General features: G+C 39.4%; 1 long non-coding RNA gene across 1 annotated transcript in view; it reads left to right on the top strand.

Moving 5' to 3' along the window:
• The first annotated feature begins 228 nt into the window (after positions 1–228).
• Positions 229–10,605, top strand: part of LOC126484419 (uncharacterized) — a 198,683-nt gene continuing 188,306 nt past the window's right edge. The window contains exons 1-2 of the long non-coding RNA XR_007587850.1: positions 229–292; positions 923–1,094. This is a non-coding gene — a long non-coding RNA (uncharacterized LOC126484419). The remainder of the gene's footprint in view (positions 293–922; positions 1,095–10,605) is intronic.

Genomic DNA, 10,605 nt, shown 5'->3' with positions numbered 1-10,605 from the left:
TTCAAGTGGAAAATGTATAAAATGGCCCCAGCCCCCTCCCCGTAAAAGGCAGTCATATTGTGAAAATTAATAAAATATTGTTTATGGTAGTGTGTCATAAAACTTTCAGGAGTGTTAATTCCAATTGCTTTATTGTTACTCAAAAAGGCCTTACTTTCATTTGTTTCAGGACCATATAGACTGTGAGGTAGCACTATCGAAATACAAAATTGCTACTCAGTATGCACGTGAATCAGCACCATTGTGGAGTAACATTGGAATGTGCTTTTTTGAAATGAAAAAGTTCATTGCAGTAAGTCATTGTGGTATTACAAATATAAAATGCAAGTTGAGTGTACTGTTCTGTTCTCATTTCTTGTCTTTTCTTCCTGCCCATTCATTGCATTTTGTACAACCTTCACAGAGCACAGACTAAACACCTCGACCTTGTCATCGTGTGTTAAGATTTTCATCATACCACCCTAATTTTGATTTTCTTTGATTTTCTGAGATCAAATTCAGGTAATTTGAATAGCAGGTTGGTCCTTGCAGTGAAACAATGCCCAAGGTTTCCACTATCAAATGTCAGTTTGCATCTGTGCTTCATATTGAATGACCTTATTGCCAATGTGACATTATGTGGTAACAGTTTTTCCATTGTTTTGTTGAATGTTCTTATTCTGTCAATGATCCCAATTCTAAATTATTTTCTCCATTCTCTTCTCAATTGTTTTTTGTCCCTTCTTAGTTATTTAGTGTTATTTTTCGTCTCTGTCACCATCTTAAAAATCTTATTGGCTCCAGTATAAAGAGTACTACCCTTTTTTCCTCCTGCTTAATAATGTGTAACTAATTTCCATTGAGCACTATTTGTAATTTGGTTTGCCACTTCTTAACTCAGCACATTACTTTCTTTTTACAATTATGACTTATGTATTTTCAGGCCATCAGCTGCCTTAAGAGAGCAAATCACCTGTCTCCTTTTGATTGGAAAATATTATACAACCTTGGACTGGTTCATTTAGTGACACAGCAGTATGCATCAGCTTTTCATTACTTGTCTGCATCGATAAATCTCCACCATAGATATGGGAATGCATTTATGCTGCTTGCTCGTAAGTTTATTATACTGAATTAGTTATCAAAATATTCAATGAATTGTACACTGTTTATAAAAAGCTAACTAGTGGCACACAGTGACATTGTTTCAAGGAATATGAATTGTTCAAACTGTATAATTTTGTCACAGAAAAGAAGGGGAACCTGAAATGTAGTGGAAAAATATTGGCCAGCTATGAGTAGGACTCCATACAAACTTCATTATGTATATGTTATAAAATGGGTAGATTGCCACTCACTATACAGTGGAGATGTTAAGTCGCAGACAGGCACAACAAAAAGTCTGTTTGTTTAGCTGTCTTTTTTTTCTGTCTGCAACTCAGCATCTCCACTATGTGGTGAGTAGCAATCTATCCTTTTCATTGTATTGTAATTATGTATACAGACAGTTCATCCATCCTGGGAATTGATGATACTGACAGTTTTTGCTTGTTATTGACATTCATACTGGCAAGATATTGGTCCTGAAAATTCAGTTTTTTGAGAATCTTTTAATTATAATTTTGAAATAAGACAACAAATGACAAAAAAATGTTTGTTTTATATGACATAATTACATATTTACACTTTTCAGATGTTTTTTCTATACTTGCACTGTAAAAAATTGCTGTTTCTGTAATATTGATTCTAGGCCAGTGGGAAGTACCCTATAGGTTTTGATGAGCAAATTTCTGGCTATCAAAGTATGTGACATAAATGGCCATATGTTGTGATTACATTGACTTAGAAGCTTCAGCTTCAATTTTTTGCACCAACAAAGAACCATGTGTGACATAAATTTCAACTTGATATAACTACTTGTTCCTGAGAAAATTGGTTTGTAAGAGTGATATAACTACTTATTCCTTAGAAAATGGGTTTTTAACAGTCTGACAGACAGATGGACAAAAAACAAAGTCATCATATAAGGGTTCCATTTTTACTGATTGAAGTACAGAGCCATAAAAAAGGCAAAAAAGCTAATAACAGACTTCTGTGGATCAGTATTTGCTCCCAAAAAATTTTATATATCCAAGAAACTAATACTTATGACAGGATAGCAAACAGGATTGTTTAAAAACTGACGCAAATGGCAGCTTTCAGAACTAGAGATTTCTTCGTTTGAGAAAACTGTGGAATTGGACTATTTGGGGATTAAGTGAAATGTCATTTGATATCCTGTGTGAAGACACTGGAGTTCTTTCCAGCAGTGGTTCCTATTTTCTTAATTGACAGGAATCCTTGGCATTTGCTTCGAATTACAGGCTTTAGCCTGGCAGTAAGTATCTCACTGTAATGTACACTGTTTATTGTTGTGCCCCTTTCCCTATAATGTTCCAGTACTGGACTTTGTGCATCTCAAAAAACTTTAAGCATCAGTTTTTCAGGGGATGGTTGGGTCTTGCACTTTTTCTTGCACGGTGAATTTGGATGTTTCCATTCCATGTTCTGCCATTTACTCTCCGGCTTGTTATGATGGATCCATTTTTTGTCACCTGTCTATTTTTTATATTACAGGCAATCCTAGAACATTGCCTCATAGGGCCTGTATAATGCCTGAAACTGACAGCTTGCTTAACAAACTAATGTACCTGCAACTGGTATTCAAGAAACTTCAATATTCGTCACAACGTTTAATGAAGTCTTTCAAGAAATAATGATAATCAACCATGGGAAAATGTTAAATAGTATTTCTTGCATGTGTAAGGAATGTTCCTTTAAAAGTGCTAGATTCATGAAAATGTTTGAACAGAGGTTCTCTTCAGCCAATTGACCAAGATGGAAACCTTTTTGAGGGCTGTGAAGGATGAATTTTTTTGTGAACGATAGAAATCTACAAAGTTTTGTGTGACTGTGTACAACAGACATCTAGCATACTAAAAGAATCAACAACATAGGAAAAGATATATTGCTACATATTGTAAAGAACACATGTCAAGTTGTGGACAGTCATGATTAAAAGACACTCACCTGTAGTTTTCGGTCACAGCCTTTGTCAGTAAGGAGGACACACACACAACATTCAGACTTCCACACAAACAAGCACACCTCATGCACTCACGACTGCCAAATCCAGTGTCTCTGGCCACACACATTGTAACTTTAAATTACTTACCAGACAGCAGCGTAATATTTGGTGTCCTACAGAAGAAAGTAAGAACTGTCCAGTTACAATCTCATCATTAGCACCATAAAATTTTTGGCCTATAACCAATAAAATAGTTACTTTAATACCAATAAAATTTATATTGTAGCTCTTCACTCCACATCTTAATCAGGTTTCCAAGTTAATGTTACCCTGAACTGTCAATAATTATATAGAAATAGAAATTCCATTACTGATACTGAGCAGGTAGAAATGAAGAATCAGTTAAAAATCATTGTTTCTGAAGGCAAATTGCAGACATGAAAGGCTATTTTGCTGAATTTTGATATCTGGATGAGCAGGCAAATACAAAATCCAATCAAAATCACTGTGCTCGCATACTGATGGTAACATGTTTTGTCACTCTTGCATTGTCTCATACTCATATAAATAAAAATAAATAAATAAAGTAACAACATCTTACTATACTTCAATACTGACACTGTCTTGCTCTGATCATCTCACATTTCACTTGCCATATTTATTTCTGACAGTCATCGTTTGTGTATTTATTTCAGATGCCAGACATTCATCGTGATGTATGAGTATAAATTAAATTAGTAGCCCAGTCAATAATTATATTCACACGTTAACAAAATAATAATCTGCAGTGCAACTGTCTACACTCAGCCCAGAGCACATCCCAGCAACAATATTACTTGACAAGAACTTCCTCATTTCTTACACTAATTACATGTTGGAACAATTTAGCTCACCTATACATTACTGAGCAATGCAGAGTTACAGGTATCAAGGAATTAACCCTTTGGCTACTGTTGACAAGTTAACTGAACATGCTCTTCCTCTCCCCAGGTGCTGTTATTAAGTGCAGCCTCAGGGTTTTCCTTCAGCACTATTGACAAGTCAACTAAGACTCCCCCGGCTAACCCCTCAGTGTTGATGAGAGGCACCTGCGTTCTGTTGATGAGTTTAAGCATACAGCGAATTTCTATCCTGTAGCTAAATTTTATTTTGGTACTTTGTCTGTTGTGATCTCATATTGTTCCATTCAGCTTATGTTTATGTCTTATTGATCATCAGAATTGCATCACAGTGTGTTTCTCATCATCTGTTCAACAAGGACAACTGTGGTTGCACTGAGGCAGAGATTATGGAGATACAAAGAGCAACAGTGTGGATCAGTTATTCATTGTTGACAAAAGCAGTAACTCCTCCACAGATTCTGAAACTGACTATTCTGCACCACCTGTGTCAGCAAGGGTGAAACTACAGTCTTATGACTCAACTAGAGCTGTAATGATAGTTTTTATCAGTCCAAACAGTTTGAAAGTTTGGATTTTTTGGAGTGGGGTACCAAAATTGATTTGGAAACAGTTGAATGAGAAGTCCTCTTTAAATCTCTGTAGAATTTTAACATGAGTAACTTTGCAAAGAAGTTTCAAAGTTAGAAACTAATTTTTTTACAACTTCAATAATGTTCATTTCAGTGGTGACAAATCTCAGATTGACTGAAAGAGACATGACAAGAAGCACTTCCGAATTAATTAGCACAGGGCAAGGCAGGCCACTTGCTTCATCCCAGCCCAATGCAGGCTACGTAGCACAGATAGGTGGGTTAGATGATTGGATTAGATTAGATTAGTACTTGTTCCATAGATCATGAATATGACACTTTGTAATGATGTGGAATGTGTCAGTTTAATAAAAGGTGTCTATACAAGATATTACACTACACAAAATATTACATGACACTTAATATTTTTAATTTTTTTTCTTTTGTTTCTTTTTTTGTGGGGGTTGGAGAAATTACCCACTTACTATATCCAAAAATTCATCTAATGAGTAGAAGGAGTTGCCATTAAGAAATTCTTTTAATTTCCCTTTAAATGGTATATGGCTATCTGTCAGACTTTTAATGCTATTAGGTAAGTGACCAAAGACTTTTGTGGCAGCATAATTTACCTCCTTCTGAGGCAAAGTTAGATTTAACCTTGAGTAGTGAAGATCATCCTTTCTCCTAGTGTTGTAGCCATGTACACTGCTATTACTTCTGAATTCATTCATATTGTTAATATCAAATTTCATAAGTGATTATATATATTGTGAGGCTACAGTGAAGCTCTCAAGCTCTTTAAATAAGTGTCTGCAGAATGATATGGGATGGAAATGGAAATGAGCGTTTGGCGTCATTGGCCGGGAGGCCCCTCGCGGGGCAGGTCCGGCCGCCATATCGCAGGTCTTATTACATTCGGCGCCACATTGGGCGACCTGCACGCCGGATGGGGATGAAATGATGATGAACACAACACAACACCCAGTCCCTGAGCGGAGAAAATCTCCGAACCAGCCGGGAATCGAACCCGGGCCCAGAGGACGGCAATCCGTCACGCTGACCACTCAGCTACTGGGGCGGACATGATATGGGATGAGCTCCAGCAATTATTCTGATTACACGCTTTTGTGCAATGAACACTGTTTTACTCAATGATGAGTTACCCCAGAATACGATGCCATACGAAAGCAGAGAATGAAAATGGGCATGGTAAGCTTATTTACTGAGATGTATATCGCCAAAATTTGCAATGACCCTAATAGCATAAGTAGCTGAACTCAAATGTTTCAGCAGATCTTCAATGTGGTTTTTCCAGTTCAACCCCTCATCAATGCATACACCTGGAAATTTTGAATATTCTACCTTAGCTACCGATTTCTGATCGAAGTCTATATTTATTAATGGTGTCATTCCATTTACTGTGTGGAACTGTATGTACTGTGTTTTGTCAAAGTTTATGAGAGCCCATTTGCAGAGAACCACTTAATTATTTTCTGAAACACATCGCTTACAATTTCACCAGTTAATTGTTGTATGTTGGGTGTGATCATCGGCAAAAAGTACCAGCTTTGCATCTTCGTGAATACAGAATGGCAAGTCATTAATATATATTAAGAACAGTGCAGTGTTCATCTCAGCGTATAATGTACATGTATGCACCAACCAACTGGGTAATATAACAATTTACACACTAGGGGATATAATTAAACATTCTTAACCCTTCACTATAACAGTTAAACACAATCACTGTTGTTCATACAAGGCACATAGCTTTCATCAAATTAGTTTTAAAATTGTATCCTGATCCTGCATAGTTAAAAAAAATGGATGCTAGGAGTCACTATTATGCAGGCTTACATAAACATCAGATCCAAAGTTCTCCTATATTGATACCAGGTGGCAGTGTCATCTCAAAATCTCCATGACTGTGGGTGAACAAAGAATAGATTATCAGCAGTTTTATAAAGTTCAGAGGTATTTCTGTCACTGTAGCTGAATACTATGTTTCTCACAGCAACTGCATAAATTATGACTTTCAAATGTTTAGCATTTCCTCAGTTTTTAGGATGTTTTGGTAAAGGGAGCAATGTAAATGCCTCTGGAAGACAACATAACCAACTGGGATGATGGCTTCCATTTTATACCGTTCCTGGTGTCCACTAATGCCTTAACTCTAAAAACTATGGACAGACATTTTTGGAAGATCATTGTTTGATATTCTGTGACTTGTCACCAGTTTTTATGGATATCCATCTCCTCATGAACAATGGCATGCTTGCACCTTATACTGAGCAGCAATATGGTTTTTGTAATAATAATAATAATACTTACGCTATACCAATATTGACCTATTCATTTGGAGTAGTGAAATGGAGCAACACAGAACTAGAAGCACTTCTTCTACGTGCATCCAGAGTTAATACATTTCATATATGTGCAGGAAACAATGTATTGATGTGACCATAGAGTAAGAATATCTATGGAGTGAGCATTCAGAAGCGCAGAATGAAATTTTTGTTGCAAATACCTGAAAGTCACATGGCTGTAATGCTACTACAGGCAGATACCACTCAAAAGCACTACGGGTTTTGTACACATGTTCATTGTCTGCAGCTGGTGGTCAAGTAGTTAGCATCACTGCCTGTAGATCACAGGGTCCTGGGTTCAATTCCTGGCTGACTCAAATTTTCTTCACAACTGGGTGTTTGTAATGTCTTCATCACAAATATGTGCAAGTCTCTGAAGTAGCACCAGATAGAAAGACTTATACCAGGCCCAGGCAGCCAAACAACCCCAGAGGCTAGGTATGGTCATTTCATAAGTATACTAATAATTTTTGTTTTATAACTGGAATGAACTCAATTTCTTAGACTTATCTGGTGATTTTGTGACATCTTGTTGAATTGGGTGTATTGTTGGTGGTCTGCATTTTTCTAACACAATATTTCGATTTTGTACCTTGGCGTCTTCATCAGGTGCTTTCTGCGACTGAACAACAGGCTGACCATGCCCCGTATTTATATCTGGACCATGTCTGGCGTTCCCTACATCATCCATTCCCACTGTGACCATGTCGGTTGGTCGCCAGATGTTCCATCTTCCGTCTGCGACCACCCCCACTGTTTTCCCTGGTGGCAGCCATTTCATGGCATTTCCTACTAGGTCTGTGCCAGCCAGGCTCATTCCTCGCACTGTTGACAGGCTGTGTTTGTTGCTGGTGACCGTTCCGACTTTCTCCAGTGCCCCTGTCATTCTTCTGGTCTTGTGTTTTCTTCCGTTATCCACTGTTTTCCCCGGTGGCAGCCATTTCATGGCATTTCCTACAAGGTCCGTGCCAGCCAGGCTCATTCCTCACACTGTTGACAGGCTGCGTTTGTTGTTGGTGACTGTTCCAACTTTCTCCAAAGCCCCTGTCATTCTTCTGGTCTTGTGTTCTCTTCCGTTGTTTTTGTAATAGGTCCAAAGCTGGGTTCCACACCATGCCGAGTTGGTATCCAGTTTCCCGGTTTATCAAGTTCTCTGCAATCTTGATTTCAATTGATTCAGTGATGACACTATCCAAAAATATGGGGGCTGAGATAAGATCCTGGTTTTATCATAATTCATGGTGTGCTCAAGTTCCAAGCAATGTTCTGCTACTGCCGATTTAGTGGCTTGTCATAGCCTGGTATCCCTTTGGTGCTCTTTACATCTTATGTCTACGGTCCTGGTGGTCTGGCCAATGTGAGACATACTGCATTCATATGGTATATGGGAGATACCAGGTTTTCTCAGTCCGAGATCATCCTTAACCATTCCAAGAAACACTTTGATGATCTTGTTTGTTGGGCAGAACAGGCTCTTGATATTGTGCTTTTTCATTATTCTGCTGATCTTAGAAGATATAGGTCATGCTTATGGTAGAAAGGCTACCATCCTGGTCTCTTTATCTTATTCTTCTCCCTCAGTATCAGGCCATGTGGAGGGGTTTAGTGCCTTGCGGATGTCCCTTGTTGAGTATCCATTGTCTGCGAACACTTCCTGTAGATGTTCTAACTTTGCTGCAAAGCTGTCTGAGTTGGACAGTGTTTTGGCTTGGTGAACAAGTGTTTTCAGCGCTCCATTCTTCTGTGCTGGATCACGGCAGCTTTCAGCTTGTAGGTATAAGTGGGTGTGTGTAGGTTTTCTATACACACTATGGCCTAATGTGCCATTTGTCTTCCTTTTCACCAGGACATCCAGGAAAGGAAGTTGACCATTATTTTCTAGTTCCATTGTGAACTTAATGCTTGGGTGTATCGAGTTCAGATGCTCAAGAAACTCGTGCAGTTTTTTCCGACCATGTGGCCAGATGACAAACGTGTCATCAATGTACCTAAAGAAATAGGTCGGCTTGTAGGCAGTGGTCATAAGTGCCTCATCCTCGAATCTCTCCATAAACAGATTTGCAACTACCGGAGATAAGGAACTACCCATCGCCACTCCTTCAGTCTGTTCATAAAATTGACCTCCACATAGGAAAGAGGTCGAGGTTAAGACATGCTTGAAAAGGTCCAAGACAGCTCCACCAAATTTTTCACTGATTAATCGAGTGTGTCCTGAAGTGGTATCCTAGTGAACAGAGACACAACATCAAAGCTGTCCATGATGTCTGTGTTAGAGATTAGTAGGTTTTTGAAACGTTCCACGAAGTCTGATGAGTTACAGATGTGGTGGACGCACTTTCCCACATACGGTGCTAACATCTTCTTAATGTGGGTGACTGTAGGATAGGTGGTTGCACCAATATTGCTTACAATAGGATGCAATGGTATACCCTCTTTATGGACCTTGAGCAATCCATGTACTGGTGCCTTAGCTTTCAGTTACTTGATAAACTTCTCAGACCATCCTGTTTCCTTGACCAGAGCTCTGGGTTTCCTGTCCACTCTATCGGTGGGGTCATTCTCTAGTGGACTGTAAGCAGGTTCCTGTAAAAGCTGACTGATCTGCTCATTGGCGGTCTTCAACAGTACGACAGTAGAGTTTCACTTGTCTGCTGGTAACACCACTATGCTTTCATCTTCCCACAAACTGTTGCAGGCCATCCTCTCATCTCTTGAAATGTTTTTTTTGGGTGGTCTGGCTTTGGTGAGCGCCCTGTACATCTCTCTCCAAATCTCTTCTGCAACACTTGGTATTTCCGCAGAGCTGATGAAGCTGGGGATTGGCAGGTTTCTAGGAGTGACTGCAAAGTTGAGGCCCCTTCTGAGCACTTTTAAGGTGGCATCTTCTAATGGGCAACCACTCAAATTTACCACCTTGTGAGTATCATGTGGCTGTTGCACTTTTTTTATTCATGCTCTCAAATTTCGCCAGTTGTCGAGCTGTAGCATTGTGTTTAATGCATGCCATCAGCGACCATGTCATACCGTCCATCCTGTTCCAGTCCTCTGGTACTAAGTTGTTTGCCAAATCCAGCTGTAGTCGAAGCAGATCCCTGTAGGTAACGTCCAGTCTATGCCGCATATCGCGGATCCTTTCCCTTACCAGGCCCATACTGGTGCAATGCTGGATTCTGTTAGCAGCCTTAGATGTTATATGGTGTTTAGTTTTGGCAAAAAAAGACACCAAATCATCTTCTCTGCACTTAAGCAGGAAACTGAGCACGCTCCCCATCCTCTCTTTGCACTGTCGTAACTTCTCCAGTAACTTCATCTTCTTGCATATTTCCTCCCCGTAGACTCTTGCAATGTAATTTCTTAGACTTTCCCAGTGATTTTGTGACATCTCGTTGAATCAGGTGTACTGCTGGTGGTCTGCGTTTTTCTAACACAATATTTCAGCATCGTACCTCGGCATAAAGGGGTACGCCATGAAACGGCCACCACTGGGGAAAACAGTGGAGGTGGGCGCGGACGGAAGATGGAACATCTGGCGACCAACCGACACGGTCACAGAGGGAGTGGAAGGTGTAGGGAATGTCAGACATGGTCCAGACATAAATATGGGACATGGTCTCAGCCTGTCATTCAGTCACAGGAAGCACCTGATGAGGTCGCCAGAGGGCAAATGTAAGGATGTAGAAGCTCATAACACTAGGGGTAAGATAGATATTGCCTACAGGAAA

This window comes from Schistocerca serialis, chromosome 6 (genome assembly GCF_023864345.2).
Source record: "Schistocerca serialis cubense isolate TAMUIC-IGC-003099 chromosome 6, iqSchSeri2.2, whole genome shotgun sequence".
Classification (NCBI taxonomy): Eukaryota; Metazoa; Arthropoda; class Insecta; order Orthoptera; family Acrididae; genus Schistocerca; species Schistocerca serialis.
Note: the sequence above shows the minus strand (reverse complement) of the source record. Positions and strands in the feature narration are given on the sequence as shown.